Source organism: Mastacembelus armatus, chromosome 22 (genome assembly GCF_900324485.2).
Source record: "Mastacembelus armatus chromosome 22, fMasArm1.2, whole genome shotgun sequence".
Classification (NCBI taxonomy): Eukaryota; Metazoa; Chordata; class Actinopteri; order Synbranchiformes; family Mastacembelidae; genus Mastacembelus; species Mastacembelus armatus.
In genome coordinates, this window is record NC_046654.1 from 19,115,465 (window position 1) to 19,129,310 (window position 13,846).

Sequence of the window (13,846 nt, forward strand, 5' to 3'; positions counted from 1 at the left end):
GTGGTACACAAAACCATAGTAAAGTTGCTACACCAGTAACCAGGCTAACATCCTTTCAATGGACACCTGTCCCAATAATCTCAAGAGGACCAAAAACCTGTTAACATTGGCAGAGAGAAATTATGACATGGGTAAAAGGGAGTTGTTGGCCATTGTCATGGCTCTTCAAGAGTGGAGACACCATTTGGAGGAAGCAGTCCACCTCTTTATTTGGACGTACCATAAAAACCCGTCTTATCACTCTGCCTGAAGGTTAAATTCACATCAGGCACGTGTTCCCTGTTCCTGAGTTGCTTCAACTTCACTATCTCTTATCGACCTGGGGAACAAAATGTAAAGCCAGAGGCCTTGTCACACCTATTTGGGCCTCTAGAAGATGAGGCAGAGGAGGAGACCATCTTTTCTCCATCTCAGAAATGACTTGTGCCTCCTCCTCTTTGCACTGAGGTCCTGCAGTAGGGACACAATATCATGATGGCATGTCATCCAGGGTTTCAGCGGACCCTGTTGTTCCCACTGTAACAGATTCGGGATTACTTTGGCGATGCGATACCATTTTGGACAGATTTTCTAAGGTGGTGCAATTCATTCCCCTTCCTATAGTACGTTCAACCTTAGAGACAGACATTATGGTTAATCATGTGTTCAGATTGCATGGTATACCACAAGACATTGTTTCTGACAGAGGTCCTCGGGTTTCTTCTCAGGTCTGGAAAACTTTTTGGAAAACAATAGGAGTCTCAGTGAGTTTAACTGGGGTCTAAGGATGTTTTGGAGCCCTGGACAAGTTTTGACATGCCCTGACATTTGTGCTTTTTTCAGTTGCTTTTAAACATATTAATGGCTAAAGTCTAAACACTGTCATCAGCACAAATTGGGCTACAACTATATGTGAGCACCATGTTTATACATGATTGTTTTTTTGAGAAAACTGTATATGCATGGTTAGTGAAAAACAAAATTTTAAGTCACTGAAATAAGGCCATAAAACATGGACAGAACATTGGTTCACAAGACCTTTGAGAGTTGCAGCTTGTAGCCTAGAGTGTTTGTGTAGTAAAAAGGGAATATGCAGGAAGGTGTGCCTGATCATGAATAATCATGTGATTCACCTGAGAAGTCAAAGACGAGCATAATGAGCCTTTCAGTCAGGAATGTGGCTGAGAGGGAATTACTGCAATGCAGTGCAGATGCAAACGTTCATCATCTGAGTCATGTTTTTCCTCTGAGGACAAAGTAAACTCTTCGTCGCTGTCCAGAACCATTCAAAATGGTTCTTCACCCACATAGCGTGCCATCATCCAAACGTGCAGAAAAAGTGAGTAAATTCTATGATGAAGTTGGACGTTTTATGCCATTTCTCGGGCACGTGCACCTGGTTCACCTCAGATTATTTCCATATGAACAGTGCGCTCAGTGTGAGGTGGGAAAACATTAGCTATAATGAAGTGACACAGGAGAAAACATACCACTCCTTATTTTCATCTGGATTACATAAAAAAAGATTAGTTTTCGACTTGAATTGTTTCATTTAAAAGAAGACATGTCAAGCTTTCTATGGTTGACCCCTGTGACGCCGTTTCCTGGTAAGAGAATTCACTTCCCGTTGCAAGCATGTTGTGCTGTAACACACAGCTCTATAGCTGGTCTACGGATTAGCAACAAACTAGCTTTAGTCTAACACACGTAAAAACTAACTAAACTCTCGGAATAATTCAGTAACTGCTACATATTCCTGTACTAGTGAAGTACTTTTCTTTCTGTTTTGTCCAGTATTTCTTGCTATTTCCAGATTTAGCGCTCGTTAGCCTACCAGTTAGTTTAGCTAGCTAGTAGCATGGTTTCTCCCTCTCCCTTTCTCTTTTGCTCGGTGTGCCGCATGTTTAGTTATTCTTTTTCCTCTTTTAGTGATAATTATACTTGTAAGAAGTGCAAGGTTCTGCTAGCTTTGGAGGCGAGGAGCCAGCGAGCTCAGGGTCTGTCTGCTGTCCGACGGCAGTTCCGGAGCAGCCCAAAGAATTAGCCTGGGTGACGGTCCGATGGAAACATGCTCCTAAGCAGAAGCACACGGCTCATCACCTGCCTGTTCATGTTTAGAACTGATTTTCCCCACTCAGCGACACACTGGGGCCAGAGTGGCCGACACTGGGTCAAATTTGAAGCTGCTGGCTAAGGCTAATGGTAAATATGGTAAAATTATTATTCACGTCGGCAGCAATGACACCAGATTACACTAATCGGTGGTCAATAAAATTAATGTTGAGTCGGTGTGTAACTTTTCCAAAACAATGTTGGACTCTGTAATTTTCTCTGGTCCCCTCCCCAATCTGACCAGCGATGACATGTTTAGCCGCATGTCATCATTCCCGTTGCTGGCAGTCTAGGTGGTGTCCAGCAAACGATGTAGGCCACATTCTGGGGAAAATGCGGTCTGGTAGCGAGGGACAGCATCCATCCCACTTTGGATGGTGCGGCTCTCATCTCTGGAAATCTGGCCGAGTTTATTAGCCAACCTAAAGTTTGACAATCCAGAGTGGGGACCGGGATGCAGAGTCTAAAACTGCTCTCTCTAGTTCAGATAAAGTCATTATAATGGGAGATTTAACATTCATGTAGATGTCAAAAATAATAGTCTTAGCACTGCATTTAATTCGATATTAGATTAAATTGATTTCACTCAAAATGTTAATAAACCCACCCACTGTTTCAATCACACCCTTGATCTTGTTCTGGCATATGGCATCGAAATTGACCACTTAATAGTTTTTCCCCCAAAATCCTCTTTTGTCAGACCATTCTTTAATAACTTTTGAATTCAAGATAATGGATCATACAGTGTTTGGAAGAAAATGTTTATCTGACAACGCTGTTAATAAATTTAAGAAAACGATTCCATCTTTATTTACATCTATGCCATGTGCCAACACAGTGGAGGGCAGCTGTCTCAATCCTACTCCCTACCAAGTTGATTATGTTGTTGACAGTGCTGTAGCCTCACTGCGTGAAACTCTTGATAGTGTGGCCACTCTGAAAAAGAAGTTAGTGAATCAGAGGAGATTAGCTCCATGGTACAGTTCACATATTCGTACCTTAAAGTAGGCATCATGAAGGCTGGAAAAGAAGTGGCTACAGTAGCTCTTGAATCATCTATAAGCCCTCAGTTATGTTTAGACTGCTTCTCTCCCATAGACCTCATCTAAATCATCAACATGTCTCTTAGACCCCATCCCGACTAGATGGCTCAAAGACAACCTGCCATTAGCTAACTCATTAACTCACTTTATTAGACTTTGTAAATTTATCTCTAGCATCAGGCTACGTACCACAGGCTTTTAAGACTGCAGTAATCAAACCCTTACTCAGAAAGCATAGTCTCGATACAGGAGTCTTGGCCAATTATAGACCGATATCCAACCTACCACTTATTTCTAAAGTCCTTGAAAAAGCTGTTGCTAAGCAGCTACAAACCACTTACATAGAAACAAACTATTTGAAGATTTTTAACATTTAGAGCACCTCATAGAACAGAAACAGCACTATTAAAAGTCACCAACAATCTTCTCTTTGCCTCAGATAATGGACTTGTTTTTATATTTGTCCTGCTAGACCTCATTGCTGCATTTGACACCATTGACCACAGCATCTTATTACAGAGACTGGAGCATGTGATTGGAATCAAAGGAACAGCATTCCAATCTTATTTATCAGACAGATTCCAATTTGTTCATGTCCATGATGAACCTTCCACGCATACAAAAGTTAGTTATGGAGTTCCACAAGGTTCTGTGCTAGGACCAATTCTCTTCACCTTATACATGCTTCCTTTAGGCAAAGTTATTAGGAAGCACTATATTATTTTTGCACTTCTATACAGATGACACTCAGCTTTATCTATCTATGAAACCTGATAACACAAACCAATTAGCCAGACTACAAGCATGTCTAAAGGACATAAAGGCCTGGATGAACAGAAATGATTGTATTTGGGCCTAAAAACCTCAGAAACAGCTTTTCTAACAATATAGCTACTTTAGATGGCATAGCCCTGGTCGCCAGCACTAGTGTGAAAAACCTTGGGGTTAATTTTGACCAAGGTATGTCCTTTAATTAACACATTAAACAAATCTCTAGAACTGCCTTCTTTCACTTGTGCAATATTGCCAAAATTAGGAGCATCCTGTCTCAAAATGATGCAGAAAAACTAGTTCATGCATTTGTTACTTAAAGGCTGAATTACTGTAACTCATTACTATCAGGGTGTCCCAGTTTTTCCATTAAATGTCTCCAGTTAATCCAAAATGCTGCAGCCAGAGTCCTGACAGGAACTAGTAAGAGATCATATTTCTCCTCTACTAACTTCTCTTCAGAAGGTAACCCTGAACCATCCCTTAGTTATGCTGCAATAGGCATAGATTGCCCGAGGACTCTCCATCGATGCACTTTTCCTCCTTTTTTTATGTTGGTCTTCAGACAAGATTTGTGTCTATAAAAAACCCAAGCAAAGTTTTAAGCTTTTTTAACAAATGTTCCACATGGGCTGTAAAATTAATCAATCCAGATTTTTGTAAAGTGCCTTGAAATGATTGAATTGCATTTTGGCACTACAAAAATAAAACTGAATTGAATTGATTTTTATATATTTCTCATGTCTTTGAGTATTTGCTGAGATTCAGGTTGTTTTATTAAGGTGTATGTGAAGAGAGATGACAGAGACAAGGACAGAGTGCACCCTGTCTGCTTTTACTTTACAAAAGTACAATGTTTTGTTATAATGGGTGTAAACCCTTTACAGATTCGAATGATATGTTGCTTTATCTGTACGATCTAAACTCAAAAGACCTGGAGGCCGCTCTACAATGTGTCACTGCCCATCACCCAGCTTCCTGGTCTAAACAACTCTCCTGGATCAACCACGCCCACAACTCTCTAGTCAGCTTGGCCACAGGGATGTCCCCATCCATGGCAACTTATGGCTATGAGCCCCCCTTTTAATGCCCCGCATCTCCCCCCCAAACTCAGGAGATAGCTGTCACTGTGTCATCAGTGAAAGACCAACTTCGTTGAGCCCACCATGTCTGGTGGGAGAGTTGTATGGCACTTTCCCATAATGTGGCCTGCAGCCAACGACTGGTGGATCATCACTGCACTCCTGCTCTAGTGTATAAATTTTGACAAAAAGTGTGGTTGGATTCCAGAGACTTCTGTTTGCAGGTGGAGTGTCATAAGCTAGCACCCGGATCTATTGGTCCTTTTAAGATAGATCATTAACCCTAGTGCTGTGAGATTAAAACTCCCACCCTCCCTACTTCTCATGTTTCTCTCATTAAGCGCATGTGTTCTAGTGATCTGAGTTACCTGGCTGAACTTCCACCTCCGCCTTGGATCATCAATGACCCCCCCAACATACACAGTATGGAACATCTGGGATGTCCGATGGTGCAGACGTGGATTCCAGTGCCTGCAGGACTGGGAGGGGTATGGTCTCCATTATTTCAACAATGACCCCCCAGCATACACAGTATGGAACATCTAGGATGTCCGATGGTGCAGACGTGGATTCCAGTACCTGCAGGACTGGGAGGGGTATGGTCTGGATTATCTCTCACACCCTGATCTTAGATCTGGACCTTCTGATAGACTTTTACGCCTGGCGTCCTGATAAACCAAGCAGTATCGCTAGGAGATTGCGATTGTATTGTTTGGTTGCCTGTGAGTTCTCTTTTCCCTTTCTATGCCTTTCTCCAGAGTATGGTGAGAGTTGGTTGAATCTAATTTGTAATTAGCGGCCTACTTATATTATACTTCCTGGTTTCTTCAGTGTCAGAAGATTAATTTTGCCTGTATGGTGCATGTTGCACTCTTCTGCCTCAAGCTTTATTGTTTGTTAGCTGGTGTTTCAATTTGTTCACTAATCACTTCTTTAACACTTGTTTCAAAAGGAAAATAAAGGCTATACATGGGTCTGTGACACTTTTTCATTTATATGAATCCCAAGGTATGAATCTGAAAGGAATCAGATCTGATATACTGGATGTGTTTGACCCTGGAATAACTGTTTGACGCATTTGCTGTAGTTGTTTGCTGTGGTGAACACGAATGGACTATTCTCTCCATTGGACATCATAAGAAGTTTGTTTTACGTCCAAGCACAAACTGATATTTCTGTCTCAATCCATTTACATCATAAATCAAGCAAAAACAGCTTGCAATGATCCCATACATATCGGCAGACTATGGTCAGCTACCATCCATTACAATATGGTCAAAAACCTGTTTGCTTTTCCGAGGCAAACACACCCACAAAGGTTAGGTAATTTTGTCTACTCATAAAACACTTACTGTCACCCACACAGCGACAAGTAAGGTTCTACCAGTGAATGACAAATCACTAAGTCAATGAAGTTTTTTTTCTAAAATTTTCTCTTTTCTGGGCAGTAAAAATAGCTCTAGAGCATCTCCTTCCAGCCAATGTCTCCATTCCTCCAAGGCTAGTTTTATGGCTAGGAGTTCTCTGTTACCGATGTCATAGTTTCTTTCCGTCATGCTGAGTTTGCGGGAAAAATATGCACAGGGATGAAGTCGAGGTGGGGTTCCGTGGTTCTGAGACAATACTGCTCCTACCCCGGTCGTGGAGGCATCTACCTCCACGATGAATGGAGATTGGGGATCGTGATGTCTCAGGAGTGGAGGGTGAAAGCTTGTTTTAAACTTTAGAACACCTCCTCCGCCTTTGGGTTCCATGTGAGGGTCTTGGTTCGCCCCTTTAATAGGTCTGTGAGTGGGCTGGTGACTGTACTGTATCCAGCGATGAACCGCCGATAGAAGTTAGAGAAGCCAAGGAATCTCTGGAGATCCTTGACGGTGGTTGGCCGGGGCCAGGAGGTGACAGTCTTCACTTTCTCTTTATCCATTTGCACACCCCTCTGACTAATGGTGTAACCGAGGAAGTGAACCGACTGCTGATGAAAAAGGCACTTCTCTGCATTAAGGTACAGGTGGTGCTGTTGCCATTGGTGAAGAACCTGATTCACGTGTTGATGATGCTCTGTGAGGTCGCGGGAGAATATAAGGATGTCATCAATGTAGACGATGACGAGTTGATTAAGGAAATCCTGGAGTATTTCGTGCAATAAGTTTTGAAAAATGGAAGGTGCGTTCACAAGGCCGTAGGGCATTACCCGATACTCGTAGTGGCCTGTAGGGGTCACGAATGCTGTCTTCCACTCGTCTCCCTCACGTATTCGGATGAGATTGTATGCACTGTGTAAGTCCAATTTTGAAAAAATGGTGACCCCACGTAGTTGTTCTAAAGCGGCTGGCACCAGAGGTAGTGGGTGTCTGAACTTGACTGTTATTTCGTTGAGTTTACGATCGATGTAGGGTCTCAGTCCGCCATCCCTCTTCCCCACGAAGAAGAAACTCGATGCTGCAGGGGAGGTAGATGGTGTAATGTATCCCTGCTGCAGCGCCTCCTTTATGTACTCCTCCATAGCCTTCTGTTCAGGTATGGATAATGGGTAAATTCTCCCCCGTGGTAGTGGTTCCCCCGGGATGAGATCAATGGCGCAGTCCCACGGTCTATGTGGTGGTAGTTGAGTTGCTTGTTTAGGACAAAAAATGTCTCGGAATAGTGAGTAACAGGGAGGAATACTGGTAGACCCTTTTTCTACGGGACTTTCTATGGAAGTGGAGTGGACGTTGAGTGTAGAAGGATAGGCGGGGTTAGGTTTGGGTCTCTTAGGAAAACAGTCAGGGAAGCACTCCTCTCCCCACCGGAGGATTTCCCCGGTTTTCCAGGAAATGATGGGGTTGTGCTTGTTTAGCCAGGGGCATCCCAGAATAATATTCACTGTAGCCCCCTCCAGGACAAGGAGATGTATCTCTTCCATATGTAGTAAACCAACCTGGAGTGGTAGAGGTCCTACGCAGCAAGTGACATGCGTAGATGTTAGCGGGGTTCCGGTTATGGATTGGATGTCGTATGGGATCTCGGGGTTCCGAATTGTTGACAGAGGTTACTGGAGATGAAGTTCCCCACAGACCCGGAGTCAAGGAGGGCGGTAACTTGGATCACAGATACACCTATAGTTAATTGTGCTCTTGTGGTGAGAGGTTTCATCTTAGGAATAGGAGGATGAATCGTACTCACCCAGGTTCGCATGGGACGTACGGGGCAATCCCGGATCCCATGTCTGCCAGTACGGCAGTACAAACAGAGGCCATGTCCCAGGTGTCTTTGCCTTTCAGCAGGGTTAGACGAGTGGAGTCAGTTTGCATTGGTTCAGGGAGGTGGGTGGGTTCAGATGAGCGGGGTGGTGACGTAGTTAGAGTGACTGGGGAATCCCTGGGGCAAGCCCTTATGCGATTTGAGCAACGTGTGGCCAACTGTATGAATTTTTCTAACCCACGTGTCATCGTAAGCGGCCAGGTGGATGCGCAGGTCTGGTTCTAATCCCTGGCGAAAGGCAGTGAGGAGCGAAGGTTCGTTCCAACCACTCGCCGCCGCTAATGTCCGAAATTTGAGTGAGTATTGGTGGATAGAGAGAGATCCTTGCTTCAGATGAAAAAGCTGTTCACCAATGGAGGAGTCCCCTGGTGGGCAGCCAAAAACCTCTCGAAAGTGAGCAATGAAGTTAGTGTATGTTTGTGTAGCGGGGCCAGCCTGGTTGATGATGGTTTCTGCCCATTGAAGAGCTGGGCCCATCAGAAAAGTAACCACAAAAGCGATCTTGATCTTATCCGTGGGAAACGTGGGGATGTTGATCCAGGGTGAGTTTACACTGGAGCAAGAAGCCGTTGCATTCCTCCGCCGAACCGGAGAATGCCGTTGGTCTAGTCACCGTACTGGCTATCACCACCGGTGAGGGATTGCCGGTAACTGGCATGCTCGGTGGAGGTGACGGTCCTCCGGACACAGGCGCCGGAAGAATGCGATGTAGAGCTTCCTTGACGACGTCCACCAATTCCTGAAAGGGGCCTGGTGCACTCATCTTGTCGGTTATGGTCCGATCTTCTGCTGTAGTTACAGCCGGACACAGCGAGACTTTGATGATTAACAGTTTTAATTACAATTTAGCTGCACGGGATGCGGTGCGGGTAGCAGGAGAAATGTGGAAGGGTCCTCGGAAGAAGAGTTGATCTGGCGTAGGAGTGGTACGTAGGGAGCAGGAGAGAATCTAATGGTGACTTCTGCCGTAGCACTGTAGCGTCTGCGTTGACGCAGAGAGTCCATGTAGTCTCAAACGAGATCGGACAATGGCGTGCATGTGGTGGATGGCTTTATCGGTGGCTGAGGAAAAGAGGAGCAGGTGAGTGTAATCAGTAATCAGAACTCTGGTGAGGCGGATCTCTGTGACTGATTGATGGATGAATCCACCCGATCCGTGACACAATTCAAATATCTGCAGCTGTAATAGTCATTCTATTCGAACTTCCCTAACCACAGTTGTTATTTTTAGCACTAGCAGCAAACTTTCTACCCAGAAGGCTGCTATTATCCCATTTTAGCTGCTGTATAAACTCATGCCTTACAGACCATGTGGGCATACTGAAAAAGACGATCTGAGATGCTTGATTCTTCTTTTTTAAATGGGTGTTCATCTAACTGTCCCACAGTGAGGAGAGCTTTGGTGAATTTATTGCCTGACACCCACAAAATGGCCAGGCCACACACTGATTTATCATAGTCAGCCATGCAGAAATCTGCAAGAAAATCCACACAACATAAATCACGATGCAACTCAATTATGTATGAGCCACTGACTTATTTATTGCAGATTCATATTCAGAATACAACCTCTACCCCGGGGCCTGTTGTAACATTAAAGATTCATACAAAACAATTCATATTATTAATTTATCAGTGTTTTTCAAACATCTATCATAGTCTTATACTTTACAGTCACTTAAAGTTGTCAGTGATGAAACAGCTGTTGAGTTTCAGGACATCTGGCTTTTACAGTATACTAATGTCTGAGCATAAGGATCAAGAAACCTTAAGATCAAAAATGCCTGTATAGGAAACATTAATCAGTGTTGCCCAGTGTTTATGTAGCACTCACAGAAAACACCCAGTGGCAATGTTTTTGAAACTAGTGAACCAAACTAGAATTTAAAAACCATTAATAGCAGTAACAAAGTCTTAAATGGAGGTTAAACTTAATCTCATGCTGCTGAATGGTTTGACACACACTTTCAGTTACCACAGAGCATACAGCTTTCCCTCATCTTAAAGGAGATTTATTGTAGACTCAAATTTCCATCTTCCACATCTCCTGACATTTTTATGGATGACCCCCTTGCAAGATTCATTCAGGCTCATTCATCAATGGAGGCCTCCAAATGGAACAGCTTACATTGCCATTAAAACCACTAAGGGCTGATAATTTCCTCACTTCATCCTCTTTTCAGTCAGAAAGTTTTATTCATTTTCAACTCATTACCATTACATATGGCTATGGCTACCTTTCTTTCCATATCTCACTGCTCATCACAGAAAACAGGAATTATATTCAAATTATTGTATGTTTAGAGCCAGGCGTACTGTAGTATGTGTGTCTGAAGCAGTGTTCTTTTTCCAGCCCTGTGGGTGAACGTCTCCCAGCCTAAACTAACATGGCTCCTCTTGTACACAGATAAAGGTGTTTTTCTTTTTCACAGTGGGCTGTAGATGGAGAGAGGCAGGGATGCTGTCTCACCTCAGGGCAGCCATGCAAGATGTAGTTTGACTTTGCCTGTCCAAAAGTTAGATGAAAGGAAACTATAAAACTTTACCTTAAGAAGAAGCAAATGTATTTGTTTTTCCAAACATACCCATACCCAGATTCACAAAAGGCTACTGCTAACTTCAAGTGTGATAATAACTTCAAGTGTGTGCCTAAACGTTGGATACTTAAAGAGACAGACCAACATTCTTGTATCAACAGTCATAGGCTATGCAGTTGGTCATTCTTCACTAGTAGTTCACTGCTGAATTTGATATTGTGTATACTAGCAAGCTCTCAGTCAATCAACTAATGCTATTGCAAACAGTAGAGGTTCAAATCTTTTAAAGTCATATCCACAGTTACAGGCTGTACGGTGGATTGGCGACCTGTCCAGGGTGTCCCCCTGCCTTTCACCCAAAGAGAGCTGGAATAGGCTCCAGCAGATCCCTGTGACCCTGAGTAAGAATAAACAGGTATTCTGCCCCTCATACTAGTTCTGACAATATATTTTACATTATGGGTTTGTTATATGACAGTCCATAGTCATTTGTTCTATAATTAATCTAGTAAATGTGCCTTTAATAGGAATACATTGATTCTTAGTCTGTTTTGTGACAAACACTGTCTTCTAGTAGTCATATAGTGGAAGAAGCAAGTAACTTTGTATTGCAGCCATTTTGTCCAAGCAAACAGAGGGAAACGTCCGTGTGTGCCGTGTCTCTGCCAATTCCTGCATCTGCTGCCTTTGATATGGTATAATCTGTAAGTTTGGTGTGAAATGACTGATTGTTGATGCATATTAGTACCTTATTCAGTAAAGTGGTTGCCTTCTTAAATGTTTACGCAGTCAGTTTGTTACTTAATTAGTGTAAGCTAGCTGTTAGCTCTTTGTGTTGCCTGTTAGCATAAAGCATTTGCCATGATATTTCACATGGAGTATCCATCTGTTGCTAATGTTATGACCTTGTATTGGTTACTTCCATGTGGCAATGATGTTGAATATGTCATTTATGCATTTATACATTTTTTTTATTGGATAGGAGAAAGTGGACAGAGACAGTAAATATGGGAAGGAGAATACAGGGAGATATGTGGTATAGGATGATTGGTCCAGGAGTTGAACCAGCATCCCCACGGTCGTGGGCAGGGGTGCTAACCACTACACCACTATTCTCTATACTGTTGCTTTCCAGGGTTAAAAACAAAAAAATAAACAAACAAAAAATCAACTTTGCCTTGGAAGGCCAACACCTATGCCAATAGTTTCAGATTGAACCTTTAGAAGATTTAGACAATCACAAGAAACTAGTCTCTTCCACTGACCTGTCATAATCTTAAAGTACATTTGCATATTTTCAATAACAAGAACAGGCAAACAGGCATGTGAGGTTGCATTACCATTTTTAATTTTTATATTTTGCTTTCCAAAGATCCAACACAAAATTTTAAAGTCTTCTCCCTCATTGTGTTGAATGATCTATTTTGTGTGGGGTGAGTCTTTGAGGAAATGATGCCTGAGGTGTCTCTGTTAAAGAGATGAATGCAGTGGCCATTTTGCTGTTCTTTTTTTTTCTGTGTGAGAGGAAGTGGGTGGGGTTAGGGCTTATTCTGGCGAACACATGAAGGATGCACTCAAACAGATTGCTGTAACGTCTTGGTGGCTGTGTTTGTATTGTGCTGTGTTGCGGCTGGGTCCAGAGTCTATTACGTTTTTCTTAAGCGACAGTGAGTTAATTGAAGACAATCTCATAGATAATGACTCCTGACTGGACTACTTTTCTGTGTTATTCCTTAGGTCTTCGGTGCCTGTCTTCTTCTTAATTCAGCACCTCCCTGTTTTTCTCTTGCAGTCCTTCTTTCTCATCTTCCAAGGCCACAAATACAGTCAGTGTACTCTATCCTGACTTCTCTCTGTTGCATCCCTCAAATCTTTACTTCCCTCTGTCTGATCACAGATATTACCACAAGCGGTCTATTTGACAGGAAATGGCAGTTTCACTGGTGAGATTAGGCCTTTGATGCTGTTGATAACTATCTGCAGCCTCCTTTTTCTTCTCCCATTGCCTGCATCCTCTCTATGACGTGTTGAATATTTCTGAAGGTTGCACAGAGTAGCTCTGTATTCATACAGTATACATTATACACGATAATTATTTGATTACTGCTTTATTTTACTTGTCTAAAAGTCAATAAAATTAAATAAAATTAAAATGAGAAGAGAGATTGTGGTCAACGGTACATACCTGCATGCTATTGGAAAATGTTATTACAATAACGTACATAACGTTACAATATGGTTTGATTAATGTGTTGTTTTGGTTTTATTAGATGCATTCTACCATCTGTCTGTTACTGTATTCCAGACTCATTAATCCATACACATATCCTCTATATACTGTCTACCATTTGTCATGTGTGGAATAGGGTCTGAAACTCCACCAGAGAAACAAGGTGGCATGCACAGGTGACCATCTATCACAGGGCTAACACAACCAATTATACTCATATTGACATCTACAAGGTATTTTAAGGCTGCTTAAATATGTTTTTGCCCAGATTATAACCATACATGTAGAACTACGACTCAAGCGGCTGTGTCCCACATCTACATCATCATGGGAGTATGAATGGTCTAGGCTACTACCAGCTCTTCAATGGACATTTTTCTTATTTCAACATATGGAGTCTCCTGTTTCATGTTAACAAACCCACTTTGATAAAAACTTTTTTTAATACATGATGGTTTAGTGAAATAAAAAGAACATTTTCTTATTTAAGAAAAAAAAGTATCTGTGCATAATATTAAAACTAGATCAAAAACACTATTTTCATATACTGTACCATGACACATTATGCTGTATCCTGGTTTTAACAGGAGTAGGAGACATGGACTTGTGACTTGACTTGAACCTGCCCTGAAGGACTTAAGATATGAACTTGTAACAAAAAAATTCAAGAGCTTTGGCTTCAGTATTTATTTTAAGGCATCTTTCTGTTTTTATTGCTCTACTGTAGAATTTCAGATGTAGTTCTAGGGATTTGAGCAATGCTCAGCTGCACCATATGAGCATCTTAAAGAAATTGGTTTAGTTTTTACATCAATGTCAAAACTAGAGGGCACAAAAACACAGGGAGAAAAA

General features: G+C 42.2%; 1 protein-coding gene across 1 annotated transcript in view; it reads left to right on the plus strand.

The window, feature by feature from the left end:
- nrxn3a (neurexin 3a) overlaps positions 1 to 13,846 on the plus strand; it is a 221,435-nt gene that overhangs the window by 76,513 nt on the left and 131,076 nt on the right. The window lies entirely within an intron of this gene.